The sequence below is a fragment of the Acanthaster planci genome, linkage group LG03 (assembly GCF_054643075.1).
Source record: "Acanthaster planci isolate LZ-2023a linkage group LG03, COTS_SCS, whole genome shotgun sequence".
NCBI classification, from domain to species: domain Eukaryota; kingdom Metazoa; phylum Echinodermata; class Asteroidea; order Valvatida; family Acanthasteridae; genus Acanthaster; species Acanthaster planci.
In genome coordinates this window covers 11,022,073-11,047,612 of record NC_141779.1, presented here as the reverse complement: position 1 = coordinate 11,047,612, position 25,540 = coordinate 11,022,073, and the positions used below count along the sequence as shown (strand labels likewise).

The window sequence follows — 25,540 nt, the reverse complement described above, 5'->3', positions numbered from 1 at the left end:
CACAAGTTGAATAGCAAAATTTTGCTGGAAGTCTTTCATCAGATTCACTTCGCTTTCACCTCTGCCTGAAGTATGAGCCAGCCTTAACTGAGGCCAAATGGCTGGACTCAAAACCCTAACCCCCTAGAGTGTATGTAAAATCATTTTGAAATTGGAGGATTTGGGACTGTTTAAAACACTCAGTAAAATAAAATCTACTTAACCCCTCAAAAGCATCACATTATGTAAATTAGCATTAATTCCTTCAAAATTATCCGTATGCAACTGATTAAGCGTTATCACTACTGGGCGCAAAAACACATTGTTCTTGACAAAGAATTTGAAAACTAATCTTCCGCTCGCATCACCCAATCATATCCAACAAACATCACTAACTTTTGGTTATACATTCTTCTTTTTGCCCATTTCACCCCCTTACCAGACCACTGGCCTAGACTAATTATTATTATCAGTAAACCTCACAAGTCACCAGACAGTGTCACTATATGGGATAGTGCCATCCTCTTTTCATATGACTCACACTTTTCTTTAATAGTTTGAAGTTGATTGATACAATCATGAAGTTCTTCTTGTGTTACTGGGCTTTAAAATAGGGAATCAGGAATGTTGAGATATTTCATAGGGTCAGCAGTGTATCTTGGAAGCCAGCTGTTGTCCAACGTTGTAAAACAATCATTAAAATGGTTTGCAATCGTCTGACAGGGCTGGTAGTATCAGAATTATTTATGTGAACAATTGACTGGGTTAGGTATTTTCACACTTTCTGTTCAATATTTTATTGATGAATGATTTCACAGGTATTTTAGCATTGGATGTTTCTTGATCAAAAGATAAGGTAATGTATTTTCTTGAAAGCTCTAATTAAATAATAAGCACCCAATCCATCAGGCTGCTCCCAGGCACTGTACATCAAAATATAGACAAATAAATATAACCTACATGTACCATTATCAAAATCAATACTAAGAAACTAAAAAGGCTTGTTTAAAAAGGTGCGTCTTCAGCCCGGTCTTAAAACTCTCCAAATTCCTAGACTCTCTAAGATGAACTTCAAGCTGGTTCCAGAGACGGGGACCAGTAACAGAAAACATCCTGTCGCCAGCAGAAGACAGCCTAGTTTTTGGAAGAGTAAGCCCAGGCGAGTCCAGCGCGGAACGAGTGAATCGACTAGAAAACTTAACATCAAGCAAATCACTTAAGTAACTTGGAGTACTGTCGTGGAGACATTTAAAGATCATTAGACACACTTTAAAAATTACCCTATATTTTACTGCCAACCAATGTAATTGCATCAGCGCAGGAGTGAAGTGGTCAAATTTCTTGCCATTAGTGAGTAACCTTGCTGCAGCATTCTGGACTCTCTGCAAAGGAGCAAGGGCTGACGCCGATAGACCTATTAAAACAGAGTTACAATAGTCTATGCGAGATGTAACAAGTGCATGAATAATCTGCTCCGTGGCTGATTGACCCAAAAACGTTTAATTTTGCTTATATTGTACAGGTGATACATTGCAGAGCGAGAGATGTTCTTGATGTGGGATTGCATATTCATTTCGCTGGCAAAAATCACACCCAGACTCTTGACTCTGTGATTACCAATATTCACAACAGTTCTAGGAATTTTGCTCAACAACATGCATGTATGTGATCCAATGATAAGCAGATCTGTCTTATCATCATTTAGCTTCAAAGAATTAATCGCTATCCAACATTTGATGTCGTCTAAGCATTTTTCCAAAACTGACACTTGTTGCTGTGTGTTACTGGCAGTTGGCTGAGCTGACAAATACAACTGAGTGTCATCTGCATAAAAATGACAACTCAGTCCACGGTGCCTAATGACATCCCCTAATGGCAACATACACAAATTGAATAAAAATGGTCCGAGTACAGAGCCCTGGGGGACACCATACATGTACAGTACCTAAGTGTATAGGTGTCACTCATGGTTCCCACATCCAATCCACTAAGACCAAATCTGAACTCTTTGTAAACAGTCTCTAAGGTAAGAAGAAAACCAATCTAAGGTATTTTGTGAGACTCCTACATGTGTCCTTAATTGACGAAGCAAAATGTCATGATAAGCATATCAAACGTACCACTTACATGTAGATCACGAAATACCAGAATGGAGACTTTGCCCTTTTCCATATTTTTCCAAATATCATTTTGAATGCAGGCAAGAGCCGTTTCCGTTCCATGGTGGTGCTTATATGCCGATTGAAAAGGTTCATGTAACATAAACCAGGTCATATGATTAGTAAGTTGTTGCGCAACCACCTTCTCAAGAACCTTGGAGACAAATGGTAAACTGGCAACTGGACGATAATTCTCAAGCAGCTTGGCTTGATCAGCCTTGAGGTTCCGAGATTTTAGAATGGCAGTAACAGTAGACATCTTAAATCATTTGGAAAAACTGCAAGGTTAATAGAAGAATTAACGACAGATGTGATTATTGGGCAAATTTTAGGCAGACAGCATTTTAAAAGTGCAGTCAGTATTGGGTCAGCACCTCAAGTTTTGGGAGGACACTTGCGTATGATTTGCTGGATCTGTGCACAAGTGGTGGAGCCTAAATTAAGCTTTCATGTACATCCTTCAGGAAGAATTGGATCTTGAATATCAAAATCTCCTTGACCTACACTACTCATACGTTGTAAGTTGCTGATCTTATCTTGAAAGAAATTAGCGAATCAATTTACAAACTCAACTTCAGACTTATGAGTAGGAAAAGTAGGAACTGACTAAAAAGCTGTGAATACGTTGGGGTCGGGTAATGAAGTTTCGTCCAAATACTTTGAAAATGCAGATCAAAGAATGGCTCAACAAAAATGTTCACAGTCTATGTTTTTAAGCCTCCAAAATGCCACAGATCTCTGCGGTCTCACAGGCTTACTGATTTCTAAAGAACACATTATCAGTGAATGATCTGAAATAGCAGGATCAAAAAATCTACAGATTTGATAATGTCCATAGATGGACGAGTAATAACAAGATCAAAAACATGACCTTTAATATGGGTTGGGGATACTACATGTTAAATCAAATTGCAAGACTCGAGAAAATTCATAAAATAAATCATATCATGTGCTTGAGGCTGATCCACGTGAATATCAAAGTCTCCAACTATCACAAAATCAGATGATTTTGACATGAACTGTTCAAAGACATGAGAAAAATCAGATAAGAAGGTAGTGATTGCTACATTTGGAGCCAATAAACAACCACCAACAAGAAACGTTTAGTTTATAATGGCAGTCGACATCGACCACAATGTGCTCAAAAGATGATCCAGCGTCAGTGGATGGAGTGGTACACGTACATGTATGTACATGTATTCTCATTCCGGACTTAATGTACAATACTCCTACACCACCACCAGCTCTACCTTGACCTGTTGACTAGATTTATAGAGAAACTGGTAATTGTCAGATGTGACACCGTAGTAATGTCTCCTTCTTTAATCCATGCCTCAGTAACAGCAAGCACATCAATGTCTTGATCAGCCAGCAATTCAAGAATGCCAGTTGTTTTGTTACATACAGATCTCCCATTCAAACTACAAACCTGCAAATTTCTTCTGGATGGAGTGCAACTCGAAGATGACACCAGTTTAATGGAAATTAAATTACCATTCTAGGGTGGTCGGCAATATGACAAATGCCACGAATTGAATTGCCTAGGCGTTACAATAACCAGATTTACAATAGTTCATTTTTTTTATATCTGTTTATTTAAGTTAATTGATCTGGGTTTCAAAGAAATACTTTGCTGAAGTGAATCCTTTTGGGAGATGACATAGGGTCTCACCACGATCAGACATGCTCACTGGATGCTTGAGAGTGCATGGAAAATATTAAATCTGTCACCCAGTGACAACCCTTCCTCTACTTTGTGATCCTTTTGGCGAGATATCTCAAAATCAGGAGGTATTAATAATATCAATATTCCCACTTTCTACGCCCATTTAGGACTAAATTTGGCTCAGAATGGATGATGAAATGGAATCAGAAACCTCATGGGACCAACCATCACGGTCTAAACCAATATCCCATAATGACCCTCTCAATAATAATGATCAACCTAGATCACCACTAGACAGATTAATTAGTCAAGCTAAGAATAAATCACAACCTCAAACTAAAAACTGTAAATGACCAAAACACATCATACAGTGATGTCTACACAGACTAAGACCTCCACAAATATCCCAACCTACATGTACATGCACGCGTATGTATGTCACTTTACCCAGAGCCAAAATACCAAGAGGCAACCTATCAGTACACTAGTCATCATCAATTTCCTAGATGTCAAACTTGCTAAAGGGCAGTTCCACGGAAACATCAACCTCTGGCCCAAATTATATATCATTCTGAAGCTAATGGTGTATACTTTCATGAAACATACTTCATTTCTAACAACATTCAAGAATTTGGCTTTTATATGATACTGAAAAAATGGTTTTAAATACCATGAAATTGGAGAAAATATTTCCCCTCTGAAAGATTTTCTGTTTTTTGTTACAGTTTGAAGAGTGCCCCAATAAGTAAACAATGAGAGAAATGAATTTTCATTTTCTTTTTTAAATTCTATGTAATGTCTTATCTTATAACACTTACTTTTTTATGTACATGTACGTCTGACACCAAAATGACATAGTTTTTTATCCCCTCAGTGAAAACTTTAGCAAAAGACTGCCAAATTTACAATACAAAGCACAGTGAGTTAATTCTTTCTCGACATCAGCTTAACTCCCCCAATTATTTTTTCAAATATTCAAAAAATGTGGAATCAATTGTGTACGTCCGACACCCTGTACATGTACGTCCGACACTGTCCTGAATAACCATGCATTGCTGGCAATGCAATGCTTTTACACTGTACAGAAACCACTACCATCTCATTTGCATACATGAACATGAGGCCCCAACATTTTGTGAAGGTTCCAAATACATGTAGGCTTCACTTTTGTTTTTACTAATTTGCATAAATTTGACTATTTGGACATACATGTACACATCCTGATAAGGTTATAATTACATGTAGGGCCCAAAGCCATTCCACATGTGTCATGTATAGACAAACATGTGCTTTGCATGTATTCAGAAGTAAGTCATGTCAGTGTGAGCTTTGATGAAGACAAGTAAAGTTCTAGGTGTTGTATGCATGTACCGGTACATGTAATCCACATCAAGAAAGAAGAATTGTCAAAGACTAAACAATTGTTGACTTCACATTACCTTATTGGCTTACTTCATGAAATTTATACAAATGCAGAAAATCCTAAGGCAACGTCTACAGTGGTCTTAACAGATTTCTCGAAAGCGTTTGATCGCATAGACCATAATATTATAGCTCAAAAACTATTTCAACACAATGTAAGGCCTACTATTATTAGTTGGATTTTGAATTTTTGGATTGTCGTCGTCAGTGTGTTAAATAATTTGGGACTACCAGTAGGTCTGAATGGAGTACAGTTCATGCTGGGGTACCTCAGGATACCAAACTAGGGCCTATCCTATTTTCAATAATGATTAATGATGCATGTACCGATTCATCAATATCTGTCTTCAAGTAAGTAGATGACTTAACCTTGGTAGATTGACATGACCATCTGTTATTCAAGATGTACATTATTATAGGATTTTTGGGATTAGTCTAATACCAATAATATGAGGTTAAACACAAACAAATGCTAGAAAATGACAGTTTCCTTTTTGAAACAATCATATTTATCAGTACAAATTTTAAGTGGAGTTGATCAATTGAAGGAAGCTACTACTGCTAGGATCCTTGGAATTAAAGTCCAATGATCAAGAAATGTAATGATAAATTATACATGTACATGTACATGCTAAGATGTCTTAAGCATTTTGATGTACCAGTGGCAGGCCTCATTACTATCTATAAGGGTTATATTCGGCCAGTATTAGAATATGGTACCGTTGTTTTTAATGGAAACCTGTCAAAAGTCCATGTAAATAGGATTGAATTTATCCAAAAGAGGGTTTCTCGAATCATATTGGGGTGTAATTATTTTTCATACGATCCAGCTTTACAAGCGTGTGATTTACAGTCACTACAAAATAGAAGGGATAAATTGTGTACAGATTTTACACTGTCTTTGGAGAAAAGCGCAATTGGGACTCAATGGCGTTGTACAAAACAACCAATATCTTATGATCTGAGGAATACTGAGAAATATGTACAATACTGTTGTAAAACTGATGATTTCAAAATAGTGCAATACATGTACCTTCTATGATAAAAATTTTAAATGAGTTACTTTTTCTTAATATCAGTATTTGTGTTTTACGATTTAAGGTTTAATTTTTGTAATTATTTTGTAATATTTTAATGGTTTTTAAATTGTAAAAACATGTTCAATCCAGCCTAACAGCTGCCATTCATGTTTTAAGAAACCCTAATGAGTGAATGAATGAAGAAGGACCAAGGGGGTATTACCGCTAGATGTCATACTCAAGCCCGGGCAAGAAATTTATAAGCCATGTGGCAACATGACCAATGGGCCTCAAAGCTCTCCCAAATTTGCTAAATCAAAAAGCCCAGAGCAAAGCAGTCGTCACTGGAATCCCAATGGAATACCAGAAGCCTGCAAGCAAGTGAGAGTTTTGGAGGTTAAACGCCTGCTGTGCAGAACATATGGCCAACTGGAAAAAGTCTCTGTCTGCCTAACCTTCAGTACACCCACTCTACCCAGCACATTCCAACTGGGATATAAAAACTTTTGAGTTAACCCATCATTTCACCTTTAACATGAAGCTTCAACTGCCAACATCTTGGTCATATTGCTAGTAATTGGCGCAGTCCAACAAGACGTGTCTGATGTGGAAGATTCCATTCGTATGAAAAATGCTGACAAGAAGATCAGGTTAAATGCTGCAAATGTGGGGAACAACACTTAAAGTGCATTGGCTCACTGTGGGTGCAAAACTATCTAACAGGAAAGAGGAATACAAAACATCAGAGTACCATACAATGTATATGCTTAATATAATCCCAAACCACAACACCTGCCAAACAACAAAAGGATGCCACTACCCAAACTGAAGATAGGACAGCTGTGCAAATGGACCCCAGACACCAGTGCCTCTGTAGTGAGCTAAACATCTTGGAACTACTCACTTCACCAGAGTAATGCAAATCTGAGATACATGCACATGATATCAATGATACATGGCCAGAGAACAGCTGCAAAAATCTGTAACTGATCACCTCCAAACTAGACCTGAGGAATCAACATAAAAAACATAGAACAGCATCGCAGTCACCAAATGGTGCAAGGAAAACAGAATACGGCGAATTCACACCAAATGAAGATGGGAACACAAGCAACTACATACATGTACATGTACACATGTACATGTAGTCTACCTAGCAATATGCAAGTCATTCCCCTAGGGCAATCCAAAAACATCATCATGAATATTTACGTTGAATTATTTTACAATGGAATGCACAATCTCTCACAGCCCACTAAAAAGAATTTAACAAAGCTATAGATCCATTCTTGGCCCACTAAACTAGATATTACTTACCGGTACAAATAAGGAATTTGGTTAAAAGATAATAAAAATTTTTTAGATTACCTGGAAACAATACTAACAAGAAAAGTGGTGGTGGGTGTGCTTTCATGACAAAGTATGGTACTGCCGTCAAGTACAAAACAGGTTCCAGCACTTCTGTGGAATTCCAAATCAGATCACTGAATGCACATGTACCAACAAGCCTTACATTGTTAGCTGTGATTTCAACAGTCTTAACCTGCTGTGTGGCAACTCTAAACTTGACCACAATGGATAAATTATTGATGACATCAATAACAATAAGGTTTGTCTCAATACTGGAGAAGGCACCAGGGTTAGCACATCACACAATTCCCTCACTCTAGCTTTCCCTTGCATAGCCTCCAACAAGAAATTGGATTGTGCTAAATGACACATGCAGAAATGACCACTGCCCAACCACTAAATGCTTGTTGGCATCCGTCAGTCTCAGAAGACAACGGAGCTGCACCTGAGGCTATGTTCCGACACTGTGTTAGTGAAAACGGTAAAAGTTAAAATGGTCATTCACCACAGATGGCGGTCGTAAAATTAAAACCCACCAAGCCTTTGGAACCATTTTAATTTGGCAGCTTTAACCCAAACCGGTTTATCTCCTTTTCTTGTGGTCATGAAAAACTTCCACTCATTTAAATTAATCCCACTTAAGTTTGTGAACATACACACATGGCCGGTGTGTGCTTGAAGCAGGTTTGGACTGGTTGCTGATATACTTACTGTACAAACATGCTGATTGTCACCTGTGTACCAGCGTTTGTGCTATGTATGCAACATGGTGCTCTATCAGGAGACACTTGTTCATATATCATTTCGATGGTTGCCCTAGAAAAATGCTCATCAGCAGTCCACAGCCTTACAGACATATTACCAGTCTTAGGCATCCTTAGAAGGCAAATACAACAAAGATGTATTGCTTTTTCCCGAGTACAGCAGCAGTTCTGGCAATATACCACGGAGAGGCAGACGAGAGTGACCGCTTTTTCCCACATTGTAATGGCAGTTTTGTAGGATGACAGCATTGCATGGGTCGTTCAGCATACAGTACGGTTACATTGTATACCTCATTATTTATAACAAAAGCGCACCAACGAAAAGCTGTCACGTAACTCTAGGTTAATGCACTGGCTAAAAACGGATGGGTTTTAGCTAACACCATTTTGGTACAATGCTAAACCCTCCCTCCGAGGTAGTTCAAATCACCATTTTAACTCTGAAATAAAACTGATTTGGTGTAACTTGGAAAGCGTCCAGACATCATTTCAATGCAAAAGTTACACCAAATCAGGTGAACCGTAACTACTGTTTTAAGTGAATTTAAAACGTTGTCTGAATGTACCGGTAGCCTGAGTTGGTCAATCAGTGGTTGACTTGAAGCACCTGCTGTGGCTGAACTGGCCAATCCTCAAAAGGCAGGCTCTGTTGCAAGTGCTACAAGTGAAGCCAGTGCCTGGGTTCATAGGGGCTAACAGCTTGCTGGTGTCTGCGTCTCCTCTTCTCCTTCCACCTGGTCTCTCTCTGTCGCTCGCCAGCCAGGGTTACTGCTCTGACTGCCTGCTTCCAGCTGATCTCTCTTTGTTGCTCGCCAGCCAGGGTTACTACTCTGACTGCCTACTTCCAGCTGGTCTCTCTCTGTTGCTCGCCAGCCAGGGTTACTGATCTGACAGCCTGCTTCCAGCTGGCTCAATTGGCAGCAAGAGCTTCCCAGTCCTTGGGTTGATGTTGAGCTACATGTATCTGGCATGTGGTTGGCATGGCCAAGCCAATGAAGGCTAGGCCAGGACAGCAGCACAAACATGCTTGGTATGCCTGTGACCTTCAGGAGCCTTGCTGTTAGGCGCACAGTCCTGCCCTGGTGATATCAAGTATCCTTCTCAGGCTGCAGAGGCAGAAAGCATTGAGTCTGCGTTCTTGACAGGAGTATTACATGCAGGTCCACGCCTCGTTGCTGTAAAGAAGAGTGCTATGGATGCAGGCCCAGAACACTTGCATCTTGGTACTGGTGGTGAGCATGGAGTTGTCCCACGCCCTCTTGGCTAGGCGGGCCATAGCTGTTTATGCTCTGCCTACACAGGAGTTCAGCTCAATGTCTGGAGAGAGGTTGCTCGAGATGGATGAACTAAGGTACTAGTACATACATGTATATAAACAGATGAAATTTCCTATGACCCCTAATGTGTTGGCACCAATTTACAAGAAGGTGTTGGGAATGGAGCTGACATCTTGCCCCATGATGTTGGTATTTTATAGACTGATCAGAAGACCAAACTTCTTGCAAGTATGCGCAACAAAAGTCACTGTAGTCCCTCTTGTATGTGTGTGCTACTAGTGTTGCATCATCTGCAGAGAGCTGTTTTCAGGGAAGTACTGCCTCCAGTTTGGTCCTTGCTCTCAGGTGGGCAAGGTTGAACTACAGCACTGTATCTATCAACTTGCAACAAAATGAATACAGGGAGCCATACTTGTTCACCAGCGATCGATCGTACATGTACATGCAATCAACCTCATTCCCATGGCCATCGTTAGCCACCATATTGCACCCACTCTCGCACGAGGAAGTCCATGGGGACGAGGTTGACATAAAATCGTTTCGGGGCTTGTGCTGTGTGCTCACTCTACGTGTACATGTATCATCCAGAATGAAACAAAAACTAACAGAATTTCCCCTCGAAGGCAAGGGCTGGCTGACACGTAATCTTTGTTATTGTCAATATTCAGAATAAAGCTTATTTACATGTAGGTTCTTCTACGGGTACCTTAACGATGGAAAAATTGTCAAAATCTTCCAATGCCATGTTCAGACTCGTGCACAAGCGTGAGCACGTGGCCTGCCTGTCTGGTATAAACATGTACATGTACGTGGGTGCGTGTACAGAGAGCATACGCGCACTATGCGATACACGTATTTTTTCATCCATATTGAAGTTGAGTCTTGTACTCAATTTGCTTGTTCTTAGCCAAATTGTCGAAGGAAATATGCATGTGCATGTAGGAATACTGGGATTTATTTGGTATCATTATTTTTGTTTGCTTATCACATAATAATCTGAATGTACACATAGCAAACAAAAAGGCACAAAAACGTGTGTCAAGTACTGACCTGCATACCATTTTTTTAAAACAAAATAAAGTGGTGATGAGAAATCTGTTCAAAGGTGTTTGTCAATATTCGCGTCTTTGTTGCAGGGCTATTTAATCACACTATATAAAACATCAATTGCACTCAGTTTTACGCTTTTATTTTTGTTCTAAAAGCTGTTAGTTTTTTGTTCGAAAAGGCAAAACTCAGAAAAACTGTCAGAAATTATTTAGAGACCACCACAGAGCATCTAAAATAGGCAGAGCTTCCAGGGCCCTTACGCAGGCCCTGGATCCCGGCTGTAAGGGACTTTGCGCTGCGCGCTCATGTTGCATGCTTCAAGTTCACACACGGAATTTTGGACTCTAACAAGATTGCACTCCCTGTTTTTCATTTTGCACTCCCATTTCTCAAATCCTAGCTAAAACAAGTTTCTAAGAAAATCCAAGCTACATGTACATGTACACGTACTGGTAAAAGGAAGACCAACACCCTTTCCACTGAAAGAATCCCAGAAAATCAGGCAACATTATTAGCCTACTACTCTTCAATGTTGATTACTCTAACAACCTCCTTGATGTCAGAGTTCCTAAATATGCAGATACCGGTAATATACATGTATACCAGTAGCAATTTAGAAGTCCAACAGAAACATCTCTTTCCTTGAGAAGAAAATCCAAAAAATCTCGACAATATTCGCTCGTTGTGTGAAATATGGGGTTTCAAGCTATCTCATCCCAACACAATTGCAGTCATTTTCACAAAGAAGACCAATAACTCTCTCTTTAAGTTTATCCAAAACCACTGAGTCCAAATCCTGCAATCGACCAAATTCCTTGGTGTTACTCATGACAACAAATTAATAGATAACATCGCTGTACAATTATGCCTATTACTTTCTGAAGTTAGCGAGATTTTTGGAGAACACATTAAAACTTGAAAATGTAGTTCGTTCAAAAAGCATGAGGTCCATTCTGTGTGCATAAGCTGTGAAACCATGGAGGTACATGTAGAATCACATGGTGAAACCAAAATGTGTGATATGTTTGGGTGCCATCCAGCATTCTCAGTTTATCACCTACAGGTACCTGGCAAAAAAATATCTAAACCCTGTCTGAAGGTACTGTAGCCTGCAATTTAACCTGCGAATCTGCACAGTACAAGTGATGCATATTACCCTGAAGTACAAAACTATTTTATGTAATTGGACAGGGTCAGAAAGGAGCCCTTCTTCTTTTGACATCGATCATGCACTTGGGGAGAAAGCAAAGCTTGTTTTTTGGTTTAGAAAAAAACCCGTTTAGACCAAAGAGTAAAAGGTATAATGATTTTAGGAGGTTTTCCAAAGACAAGAGTGAAAAAAGGTACAGAAGCTGAGAGACACGACAATGAAATTTGGGCCCTGCACATTATCAATGGGCCACACAAGCTTGTCACTTCCACTTGCCAGTTTACATGCGCATGTGCACATACATGTACATGTATGCGCAAATTAGAATTTATTAGTGAACTGATGTATCAAACCTACATGTATTCTTGAGTACGGATGTGAAGCTTTCATTCAGACTTCACTCTTACATGTACATGTATGACACAAAATTAGACAGCATTCATTATCAAGCTCTTAAACTCTAAACTGGAGCTCTCCAGTGCACTTTCTTATTTCAACTCCAACTTCAATGTGATTACCCTCCACTTACTCTTTACCATCAATTCTCAGTGATTTGTTGTTATAGCATCCAGATTAAAGTTATGAAAACCACCCTACCGGTAACAATATAGTACAGATCAAAACAACTAATCTAAATACTACTTAATAAGGAGACAAACCACACAGCAAACTCCAATACCCTTTTGTTACTTTCTCCCTGCTTAGTGCCTTCCTTATGGCATAAAATCTCCCAAATATTACATGTCGATGACATCAATGTCAGAGGTAATATTGGTAACAAAATAATGAACACTCTTTGGAACAGCTCACTTCAAATCTATACTGACGGCTCCTTTAATCCTGCCCTCAACACTGTCAGATGCAGTCTTCACATTCTCCAACTTCACCTTAAATAAGCCGGGGGAGGAGGCAGAATTTGTCCCCTCCCAGTTTTTTCCTATAAGTGCATTTTTGTAAGAGCTGTGCCCTTGAAGAGTTTTCAAAGTAACTCTTTGTGGTCATTTTGACATGAATATTGTGAAAATGATACATGTATGTATGCTTTTCTTGCGCAGCGTACATGTAGGTTTTTCTGCGACAGATCAGCCAACAACTTATACTTTTTCAACTGTGGTACTCAATGTATGCAGGCTGGTACTGGTACCCATAGCTGGTATGGTACACATGTACATGTAACCTTGAACTTTATATGACCAGAACAACAAAGGCATATAATGAGTTCAAACTTTGCATTTGTCATGAAAAAGAGTGTCTTTACATGCCAGGTAGGTTTTTACAAAATCGAGCAAGGCACTGCCGAGTTCTTGGGGAGGGAATCCTCTTCCCCCCCCCCACTGAGTCTGTGAGATGGGCCAATATAACCCTGCTCTTTTAGGGTTTAGTATTCTCAGATTTTCAGATTAAACAGTGGTACCAGCACATCTACATGTATAAACTTTTTATGTTCAAAGCTGAGTTATTTACCATCCTCCATTCCTCCAGGCCCTACATGTACAATGGAAAAAAAGTGTCAAACTTCTTTATTGCTGTGTTTTTAGTGATTGTCTCAGTGCCATACAAGCTACATGTACATGTATTTCTAATCCCATACCTCAGAATAAAATTGTTTGTGACATCCAGCTATCTTCATTAACATTCAACATCTGGGTAACACTGCGGCCATTGCAGTATTCCGGATGATGAAAAAGCTGGTAAAATAGCTAAGTTAGGCACCCAAAAAGCAAATGTCAGCCACCATATCCCCTTCTCTGACACCAAAATCAAACAAAGTCTTCAATCTGACCTCATACACAAGTAGATGAATGGAAAAAAATCCACTTTCAGTTTTGACCCATACCGTACTTGATCATTCTTTCACCCTTACCAATCAGGCCTGTAGGCTGGGAGGTTCGGGGGAACTTCAAACGAACCTCCCGGCTCGTGTCTGAGTTCCGCTTGTCGATTTCTTTTCAATTAATGTGTATTTTGAATATACCGTAATTTTCGGAAGATACGCTGCTTATACGTTGATTCCCACTCTGAAAATGTCCCTGTAGCTTATACAGCATTTGAAAAATGAAATCAATCACTAAACACCAAGCCATGCCTGCACAGCCTAGCCTGGGCCACTGCCGCATGGCCAGCCATGCCTGCGCAGCCTAGCCTGGGCCACTGCCGCATGGCCAGCCATGCCTGCGCAGGCAAGCCTGGGCCACTGCCACATGGCCAGCCATGCCTGCGCAGCCTAGCCTGGGCCACTGCCGCATGGCCAGCCATACCTACGAAGCGGCGCAGCGCTCCGGGCGCCCTGACAAGTCAGATGTGTTTTCATTGGTCGTCATCTACATTAGCTGAACTCACTTTCACTTCACTTTATTTCCAGATAATATGCACAGATAATGATGGTACATATTTATTTGATGGATGGAGACCCCCCTGAAGCAAATGCTTGTCAAGTGCGGCTCCATGGACACGCATGACAACACTACAGAAACTACAGACAAACGTTGTTGCCAATTTACAGCAAAAAATAAATACACATAAAACTAGAGGTTTTGTCAGTCTTAAGGACAGAGCGAAGGACTTTTTCGCATTTTCTTTTTTTCTTAAGAAAAGGCATTCCTTCATTTGGGATACTACCACACTTTGATTTCTGACTTCTTACTCAAACATCTATCCAAGAGTTCCCAAAGTTTCTAATATTATTTTTGGTGACCTCATTATGATGAAATATTCGAACCCTTTTGGACCTTAGGAGATATAACGAATTAAAGTTTGCACCCTTTACATCATGTCACCTTGTCTATAACACTTCCCATTCTAACTATCTACTAATTTTCAGCCAAATCAGGCATGAAGTTCACCAGATGTAAGGCTGTAAAGAATGTACCTTTAGTGTCACATGACTAGTCATATGATATCAGGTCAATGTTCGTCTAGAGCTCTTCCCTTTCAAGAAATATGTAAGGTTTGAACCGAATCAGACATGTACCTCACGGTATATAGTGCTGTGAAGAATGAACCTTTAATGTCACATGACTTTTCACCTGACGACGTCATCATCACGAGGTCAATAATCGTCTAAATCTCTTCCCTTTCAAGATATACATGTACATGTACATGTATGCAAGGTTTGAACCCAATTGGAGCAGCATTCATCTGCATGTGCAGGGTGCAATACTATGAAACAAGAAAGATGCATCCAGAACATCAAAGTTTCATACAGTATATCATATGCAGAAGCAGCAAAGGCTATCAAAACAGACATCTCAATAAACAAAAACGCATCATTCACCCAATCTACTCCTGCAACACAACCAATGGCGACCCCTGAGGTAAAATCCACAAGTCGGGACAACCCAAATAGAACAAAAACTATTAGGTCAGCAGACCTATTCAACGTAGAACTACTCTCCCCTCGAAACAAAGAAAGGATGCCACTACCCAAACTGAACAGGCAACTGCAACACAAACTGAATCCACACATCAGTGCCTTTGTAGCGCAGTCAATATCCTAGAACTACTCACTGGAGTAATGCAAATAATGGATACATGTACATGTACCTTCAAGAACAAAGACGAGAGAGGCTGCCACTAAATCTCTTATAGACCACCTTCATCCCAAACCTGAAGAACTAAAAAAACACAAGAAAAAGCCTGGCAGACGGAGATCAACTCCCCAGACTCCATCCAGCCCGAAGAAAACAGATGCATCGAAATCTCATCAAACAAATACAGGAACACACTGATCTAACCAGTCAAACGCAAGGCAACCCCCCAAAAGTAACATAAACACAACATGATGAATATTTACATTTTGATGACAGGTTTACTTATCTTACAATGGAATGCACAATCCCTTCTGGCTCACCAAAAGGAACTAAAAGAAATAATTTACTCTTGGCCTACAATCAAGAAACCAGACATCATTTGCGTCCAAGAAACTTGGTTGAAAGAGAATAAAACTTTCAGATTAACTGGCTACGATATCTACCGCCATGACCGAAACAACTTAAACAAAAAAAGTGGTGGTGGGTGTGCTTTTATTGTAAAACATGGAGTTGCTTTCAAGTACAAAACGGGTTCCAATATCCCTCTGGAGTTCCAAATAGGTGAAATGTACAATGACTGTAAAAATATAATTAACATCCTCAATGCGTACAACCCTTGCTCTACACTAGACTTCAACTCACTTAACCAAATCATGGGAAACACTGACAAGCCTTGCATAATTTGTGGCGACTTTAATGGTCACAACCCACTATGGGGTAGCTCTTAACTTGATCATAATGGACAAATTATTGACAATATCATCTCTAACAACAACTTGGTCTGTCTTAACACTGGAAAAGGTGCCAAAGTTAACTTATCACGCAGTTCCCTTTCATGTATAGATATTACCCTTGCCTCCCCTTGCATAGCCTCCAAATGCAAATGGACCATTCTAAATAACACGATGGGGAGCGACCTCTGTCCAATCACTATTGAAATTAATCACCACATTTATAAAAGCACTAACCACTCTACACCTCGGTGGTCATTTAAAAAAGCTGCTTGGGGCAAATTCACAAAAGAATGCAACTGTCTTATCAGCAAGCCAGACAGCACAGCTAGTATTGATACTACATACGACAACTTCATTCATGACACGCTCCGGTAAACACACACACAGGGCATGCAGCCCCAGGATCCAGTGCAGCATCCATTGTTCCCGCCATCACTGTTCCCGCCTTAACGCCTCACCGAGCTAATCCCTACATCTGGATCCTTCTCTACACCATATAAGCTCCACTCCCAGTTAGAATCCTGCAGTCTCCTAAAGACGGACAGAGTACACTGTTCGAAACGTCGAGTTATCCCCCGGTTCTTCTCAGAACCACACATACTCAAAGAAGAGATAAATACATGGTGTTACCGCAATCTTTACTATAGATCCATTCATGAACTTGATTGCGCATTGTCTAGTTCCTAATACCAAACCTAGTTGCACAAATAAATCACCTACCACTTGGTGGAATGACGAATGTCAGAAAGTTATACCAAAAAAAAGGAGGCTTTTAAAAAAACTGAGAAAACTAGTCTCCCATCTGCCTTTGCTATCGCTAAGAAAACCATCAAAGTTGCAAAAAGAAAAGACTGGGAACAATTTTGCAACGACCTTAAGCCGAGAACTACATGTAATACTAACCTTATCTGGAACAAAATCAAACGTAATGACCCTTCTCACAAAAGACCAATATTCCAGTCATTATTATGCTAATTATGATGGTTAAAACGTTGTCACTGACAAAGATGAAGTTAAGACCCCTGTTGATAATTTTGCTAAAATCAGTAGCAATGAAAACTACAACACCTCTTTCATCAACACCAAAAAAGAGGCGGAAAGCACTTTCAAGTTTCAAGACAACAATGATGGAGTCCTTATTGAACCTTTCAACACTGGCAAATTGAATCATGCCATTGATGCTTCCAAATGTACAACACCGGGAAAAGATGAAATCAGCAATGCGGTTATCAAATATTTGCCCAGGGAAATCAGGGAATCAGGGAGTACTTACATTGTACTCATCATCTTTAACATGATCTGGTACATCCCCCAATGTCCTAAGCAGTGGAAAGACACTATTCTCATTCCTATCCTCAAACCAGGGAAAGATCCAGCCAACCCTTCATCTTACCGCCCAATAGCTCTCACCTCCACCTTATGCAAGCTAATGGAACACATGGTTAACTCTCGCTTATTGTGGTATATAGAAACACATGACCTTCTCAGCCAGCAACAGAGCGGCTTCCGTAAAGGAAGTAGCACAGAAGATCACATTCTTAATCTTGAGTCCTCCATTAACAAAGCCAGTGCTAACAAACAGTCTTTCTTGACATTGAGAAGGCTTACGATATGCTGTGGCATAAAGGGATCATAATTAAACTCCAAGCTGTGGGCATACATGGGCGAATAACCCGCTGGATTGACAATTTTCTCTGTGATAGAAAAATCCAGGTTAAGGCCAACAATATTCTCTCTCCTGAAAGAACCAAGGAGAATGATGTTCCCCTAGGCAGTGTCATTAGTCCTTTGCTTTTTATCATTGCAGTGAACGATCTCTCCCAGCACCTTCGTAACGTCAAAGTTTCCCAATACGCAGACGACATAACCAAATGGAAGTCTAACAGGAACATCTCTTACCTTGAGAAAATAATCCAAAATAGTCTTAATAATATTCTCACTTGGTGTGAAAAATGGGGTTTCAAATTATCCTACCCTAAAACTGTTGCAGTTCTATTCACCAACAAACAGAAAACCAACATCTCTCTCTCTATCCAGAACACTCAATCCAATTTTTACAATCAGCCAAATTCCTGGGCGTTACCTTTGATAGCAAACTTACGTGGAAACTACATATACATGTAGATAATATTGTCATGAAATGCAAAAGAAAACTTAACCTCCTGCGCTGTATCAGCGGAAACACGTGGGGCGCGTTATACTCAGCTTTAATCAAACAAGTTCTTGAATATGGATGAGAAGCTTTCAACTCCACTTGCATTACTATGAAACAAAAATTGGACAGCATACAATGTCAAGCTCTTAAAATCTGTACAGGGGCTCTACAAGGTACCCCTCTCTTCAAGCTTCAACTAGAATGTGGCGACCCTCCACTGAACCTCCGTCGTCAATTCTTGAGTGACATTTACAGCATCAAAATGAAGGCTCACAAAAACCATCCAAATCAGTATGTTGATCAAGATAACTGGCAAAATACCGGTAATTACTTCAATGAGCAATGGAGTCAAACGCCACACAAAACTCCTTTTGAAGCCAGAACTACTAAATATAATATTGTTACATGTACCTTCCCTTTGATTAACAACTTTCCATATTGGCACTATTACAATCGTAACGTATCTACAAAAATCTTTTCCCGGATCTCATACAATGATGACCCAAACATGCGAGGAAGTATCAGCAAAGAAGTTATTAACCACTACCAGCCGGGGACTCCGAAATCGGAGCAGTATGGTTTATATGTTTGGCCGGGGTCTACGACCTCGCACAAAGGAAACAGGGCCGTGTAACAAAAGACTGTACTCCAAACAAAAGACCAGGCTGCTGGGCATTACCGGCATTTTTCACTCTCAAAAGTGGTGATAATCCAGCGTTATTTTGAAACCGTATACCAGGGTTTGGGGCATTTAGAGCAAGCGGATTACCATCGGGGACAAAAGCTCTCCACCACCGCAGCAATGAGCCACACAGCACCGCTGCATGCTAATCTGGCCCCTATTGAAAAGAGGTCAGCAGTACACTGAGCCAGGTTCGTGAACAAAAGACAGTTGTATAACACCGCACAATCTGGGCTCTGTTTACAAGGCTGCAGGCCTGGCTGAAATATTCGGGCGTCAATGAAGGTCACCTGTCAACTTAGAGTAGTGCCTAAAGATTACTCCGTGCGGCTATAAACGACTGTTAAATGGAATGATGAATTGTTGAAGGATTTTGAAAACGGAAAAAATGATAGTCATGCCGGCCCAGCATCCTCAACGTTGAAAAATGCCCCTGCACGAAGTGGTTAATACGGTTTGGCATAAATCACTTCGGATCTACTGATGGATCTTTTAATCCTGACCTCAACACAGTTGGCTGCAGTCTGCATATTCCCCAATTTAACGACTCCAAAACAGTCAGACTTAACAATGGTACAGTTTATCTCTATTTTCACAGCTGAACTTTTCGCCATCCTCTTAGCCATGGAATGGATAGAAACCGTCAATCCACTTCACTGTTGTATATTCAGTGACTGTTTAAGTGCCATCCAAGCTATTGCTAACCCCCTGCCCCAGAATAAAATTGTCTGTGACATTCAACATACCCTCATTAATATTCAGCACCAAGGAAACATTGTTGTATTCGAACAGATTCCAGGCCATTGTGATATTCCTGGCAACGAAAAAGCTGACAAATTAGCTAAACTTGGAACAAAAAACCAAATGTTCACCATCACATCCCTTTCTCTGACAACGAAATCAAACGCTGTTTTAAAAATGATCTCATATATAAATGGACAAAGTCCGTCCCAAATATTGACCCTTCTAAGCACCTTCAGCTTGACCCTTCCTTTACCTATACAAAATGGGGCAAAGGACGTACACAAGAAATTAAACTACACAGACTTCGCCTGGGCATCTGCAAAGGACTTAATACTTTCCTCTGCAACATTGGAAAAACTTCCAATAATCTCTGCGATTCTTGCAGCACTATCAATGACATCAAACATTTCCTGCTTGAGTGTAATAAGCTCAATACACAGAGACAGACCTTCCAGAAAACACTAGGTTTAACTGACGCTCAAATAAATCTCACACAATTATTAGGGCAAAAATATTTCTCCCTAAAATACATCCATAACTGTAATGTCAATATCTAACTTCTCCCTTTAGAGTGTTTTGAGATTTTGAGATAGATTTTGAGATTATTGCGCATGTGCCGGATGCCAATGGTTTGCTGGACACAGTGTTGCCTTTCATCACCTGAAGGTGTTGTGGACCTGCGAAGAACCCGGCGGGGCCCGGGCCCTTAAACTGCACGGTACACGGTCCGACCTTGCAGGGCACCAGCGACACTGCATGTTCGGAGGATCATTGGCGTTCTTTCTTCTCTTGCTCACATGTTAATGCCATTCTGTTGTAGCATTTTTAATGTCCTTTTGTTTTTCCTTTCCAGCTCTCATAATATCCACTCTTAACTGTCTGATCAAGTGTCTTTAGCTACCGCGACCTTTTTGCTAATGGCATAAAGGGCACTAGCGTATGCCATACATGCCATTAATTCTACAACAACAACAACAACCCAATTGGACATATACCTGTACATGTATTTCAGGAGTTTTAAATAGTGCACCTCTAATGTCACATGACTCGTCTGCCGATGACATTGTCATCACATGAGGCCAATCTCTGTTTATAAACCTTCCCTTCCTAACTATCTGCAAGGTTTCAACTCAATCAGACGTGCAATGCAAAATACAATAAATCGACAAAACTGAATACTCTGCACCCTCGAAATTCGCTCCTGTTCCCCGCTTTTCCCTTCTCGCACCCTACTTTTCCCTTCTTGCACCCCTCTTTTCCGTTCTCACACGCGCTATTGTCTCCACAAAATTGAATACTCCCGCACACTGCAAATTCGTTCCTGCATCCCCTTTTCGCACCCCTCTTTTCCGTTATTGAACCCCGCTTTTTTCTCGACAATACTGAATACTCCCCACATGCAAATTCGCTCCTGCACCCCCTTTTCCCTTTTCGCACCCCTCTTTTCCGTTATTGAATGTGTGAAGGAAACAGCCAAGTGGGTATTCTCGACGGGCGGATCCAGCCCCATTAAAATAAAGGAATATGATGGACAGGCCGGAACAAAACGGGGCCATGGAACCCTCACAAAAAATCAGCTCATACACATGAAAAACACCGGGGACATTTTGGTAAAGCAGTTCACATTGACTTCATTATTTCAGCACTGTCTTCAGGACAATTTTTACTGTGATTGTACACTTGTACAGTACATGGACATGTGTATAATTAGCCTGGTACGTGCCTAGTGGAAACCAGTAGGTGATCAACTGATAATATTCAGATGTCTCAACAGAATGAAAAACAAAAGACTAATGAAAGCCATCTAAAGATGTCCCCGAAGATGTTCCGAATAAAGAACGAAATTTTAAATCATCATGATTTTTATCAGTCTTTCTGGATTCTCATATTGAGTTGCCCAGTGGAATCAACAGAGTATACCTAGTTTGCAATGGTTCAGTTCCATCATACAATACACTGTCCAGTTCAAAAATTGAAAGCCCACGCAGGCATATGTTCTCGGGGAGCTGAGTTTTCTATATCGTTGCCTTAAAGCCAATTTAATAAGTGTGCACTACTCTATTCTGTTTTGCTACGACTTCCACTAGGCAGTTTGCAAATTTTCCCCACTGCACTGTTCTTTCTTTTTCCTTACTACTGCTGACTTTATGTTTTAATATTTGGGTGCTTGACAACCCCAGTCACAACCTTGAAGGTCAGTGCAGTGGTAAATCACGAAACCACATGCTGTCACAGCGCTCGTAAAACCCTGTGGCCATCCCGCTGTTTATGTGCTTGCAATTCTGGATCTTGAAGGCCACTGTGGGCGTGGAGCAAGGTGAGCATGTGCACTCTTATTGGCTACGTTCTGGCAGTACACAAGCCATGGGCGCTGTATCCTGATTGGTCCATTCTGGTTTGTACACGGACTATCGGTACCGATGGTCCGTGTACAATCAATTTAATGTCATTTCTATTGAGAGTGTCCGAGAAATGGAATCTTCTAAATTCAATGCACATAGACACTGTGCCCTAGCTCAGACGTCACGATACAATTTTATTGGAGTGTGCCCGGAGGTCTGCGCAAGCATCGTGGTTTACATAAAATTTACTTAACCACTTCCTGCCGGGCGACCTGTTTTCGAGTACATTGGCTTTATGTGCATTGCCGGGGTGCCCAGAACTGGGACAAAAGAGTTGGGCCTTAAAACAAAAGACCGTGCTCACCACAAAAGACTGAGCTGCTGGGCACTACCGACATTTTTTTGCTCTCAATTGTAGAAATAATCCTGCTTTGTTTTGTAACAGTATACCGCGGTTTGAGGCATTTAGAGCAAGCGGATTAACACCGGGGACAAAGACTCTCCACCACCGCGGCCATGAGCCACACAGCACTGCTGCATGCTAATCTGGCCCCTATTGAAAAGAGGTCAGCGGTGCATTGTGCTGGTTTCGGGAACAAAAGAATCTTACGTAACACCGCACAATCTGGGCTCTTTTTTCCAAGGCTGCAGGACTAGCTGAAATATTCAGGAGTCAATGAAAGTTACCTGTCAACTTTAGAGTAGTCCCAAAGAGTCCTTCATTTTGGTATTAACGGCCATTAAATGAATTGATGAATTTTTGAAGAATTTTGAAAACGGAAAATCTTGAAAAGGACCCAGCATCTTGTCTTGCTCAAGAAAAATCCACCCAGCAGCAAGTGGTTAAGGAGTGACATTGCAGGTCAGATTGCTTTTTAATTATGTAACCTTTGACGTCACTCCTTAACCAACTTCATGCAAAATGCAGTGAGTGCGCAAACCGCCAGGCACATGGTCTATAGTAATTTTAAAACTAGGTTAATATCTTCCCCACAGTAGTGTGGGTCGAGTCTACTAGAGAATACCTACCCAAACAGTCACTACAAATGCAAATTTCCCATGCGCGTATAGCTATTCGCTGAAAAGACTTGATCATCCATGGTGCCCCTTGGCCTCCCAATATGCACTGTGGTCGTGCTGCCATGTTCGTCCTTCTTTTCGAACGCGACTAAGAATGTTGTAGCCAAGGACGGGTGGGAGAGGACTGGTTGGGTATGTATTCCCTAATAGACTTAACCCACACTACTGTGGGGGAGAAGTCTACAGCCAACCTACCCAAACAGTCACTATGTATGCAGAGTAGCACCGGTCCAGGTGGTGGGATGGCTACAGAATACAAAAAGACATAAAAGGAATAAAGGGCCATCTATCATCAATATAGGAATATGCCCGTAACAACTCCCAGCCAGACATGGACTCAGTATTTGGAAGAAACATAAAAAAAGGACATACCAGGAAGGAAATACCTGGAGTCATGCATTGTCTAAGGAATGGGAGTCGATGGTGGAGCACATTGGGTAACTGTGACAGCAGACAGTTGCTAAGTACATGTATGATTGAAAACTGCAGTTCCGAGTCTCATGGAAGACAAGAATCAGTTACATGTACTGCACTTATTGGTGTTTGAATTGAAGCACTACAATGTACACCCTTCACCGTGCCTTGAATAGCAGGGAAATAGGTAAGTCAAACTTCAGAGTTAGGAAGGTCTGAACGACACAAAGAAAAGATGTCTTTCCTGGCAAATTCTAACAGGATTGCCGGGAGTAACGTTAACAGAGAGGGGCATGTATGCTTTTACATGCTCTACAACTCTACCCTGTTGGAAGACGAAGAAAAGGGTTGTCTGCGACTAAGACCTAAAGGTGAGGGGGTCTGGCACAGGACAACAACAGCTAGATGTTCCATGTGAATGAAGGGACAGTAATGCGCAGAGTCGCGCAGAGTCGGTTGTCTGGTACCTAAGGAACTGACTCCGTCACATAGTGATGTGTCTATTCTACTGCATGAATCTTTCTCTGAGAGCAAGCATATGCATTTAGTGAAGAGTTGTTGGCTTTGAGAATCTCAAAGTCCAATGTTCATAAGGGCAACTGTCTTTTTTAGGAGGCCAAGGTATAGGGAGAGTGTCCCTGCAATGGTGATTTATCTGGTGAAGCAACAATGTGATAACCAATATACTCCTGTTCCTGGAATCTGAAAGTTCGGACATAGGAGTAAGCCATACAATTCGGGAAGTGCCAGTAGAAACCAGCAGTCGAAACCCATCTACAGTTTCACTGGTCACAGATATGCTAGTGTTATGAAGGCCCAGACAAAGGACAAGAGCTGAACTTACTTAGATCGGAGAGTGAAAAAAACGACAGAAAACTGAAGATTAAGAACCAGTATGCTTCTAAGTGATGTTCTGGAAAGCTCCAGCCTCATCTGCACATCTGCCTACAAAAGCCAGTCTCCAGAATGTCTGATTGTGGGAATGGTTATTAGCTGGTGGGAGTAGGAGATAAAGGTTACCAGAGTAAGGGCCCCTAGGACACTGACAGGCTGACAGGGGTTGAGCAACTGTAAGAGGAAACCTGTGTACATGTACATGCAGTAACTGCAGTTCGGCCGAACAGCCAGGCAGACATGTATCCAAGAGGGTAGCTGAACGAGCAGACACAGGTATTCATCTGACTGAAGAGGTGTCTGCTAGAACCTTACTACTGTAGTAGGTCGTAAATTAAGTAAGGTACCTACAACATCAATCATCGAAGGTACCTGATAAGTAAGTAGCCATTAGCATCAGATCTTGGGAACGGAGTAGCATCTTTATCTCCCTGCCTTGCCAGTGAATTTGTGGAGAGGGCAGAGCAGAATTTGGCCATTGTGTGGGCCTTGTTCCCCAAGTACTTTGTGACCACTGGTTATTTTGTGAAAGGGCAGGCTTACACTCATCCGTGAACAAAAGTTTCATAGGTACATTAGGTGTAAATAGAGGGGATATTTCTTTTTGAAACTCCAAGTACGACTGTTGTGTGGGCGGGATAAGGACTGACCTCATCTTTATCAGGCATTGTTCCTGGAAGACTAGTTAAGAGTGGCCGATGACGTCAGCGTATTGGAGGACATCGGGCATTTAAACAGCATAAATTGGAGATTAAAGTCAGACTGCCTAAATCCAAACGGATGAAAAGTTGGGAGTCAAATTTTCAAAGTCAAGGGCAGAGCAACGAAAAAACTCAATACTTCTCTAACTAAATGGCCAAAGATCTAAATACCTTTTCAATTTGTTGTGTGGACTATTTAGGAAAATATTTCTTTAAAAAATTTAGACTGTTGCAGCTTAGCTATGTCAGAATTGAGGGGGGGTCGGAATGCTGCAAATGCAATGAGGTGAAATATGTAAACATTTTCAAAGTTAAGGGTAGAGCAACAAAAAGTTAGTCTCCACCCTCAAGGGCAGACAACTTATGGAAGGTCACAGCGCTATCACAGAGGTAAAACTCTGATATCAAAATTCAGCTGCGTGGTCGGA

General features: G+C 40.9%; 1 protein-coding gene across 14 annotated transcripts in view; it reads right to left on the bottom strand.

Moving 5' to 3' along the window:
• LOC147799642 (uncharacterized) overlaps positions 1–25,540 on the bottom strand; it is a 564,475-nt gene that overhangs the window by 515,774 nt on the left and 23,161 nt on the right. Inside the window, exon 4 of one of the 14 annotated variants that reach the window (XM_087134148.1) lies at positions 23,300–23,349. The exons of the other annotated variants lie outside the window; for them this stretch is intronic. The gene's annotated coding sequence lies outside the window, so the exon portion shown is untranslated. Of the gene's footprint in view, positions 1–23,299; positions 23,350–25,540 lie in introns of those variants that run through there. 14 annotated transcript variants of the gene reach the window in all.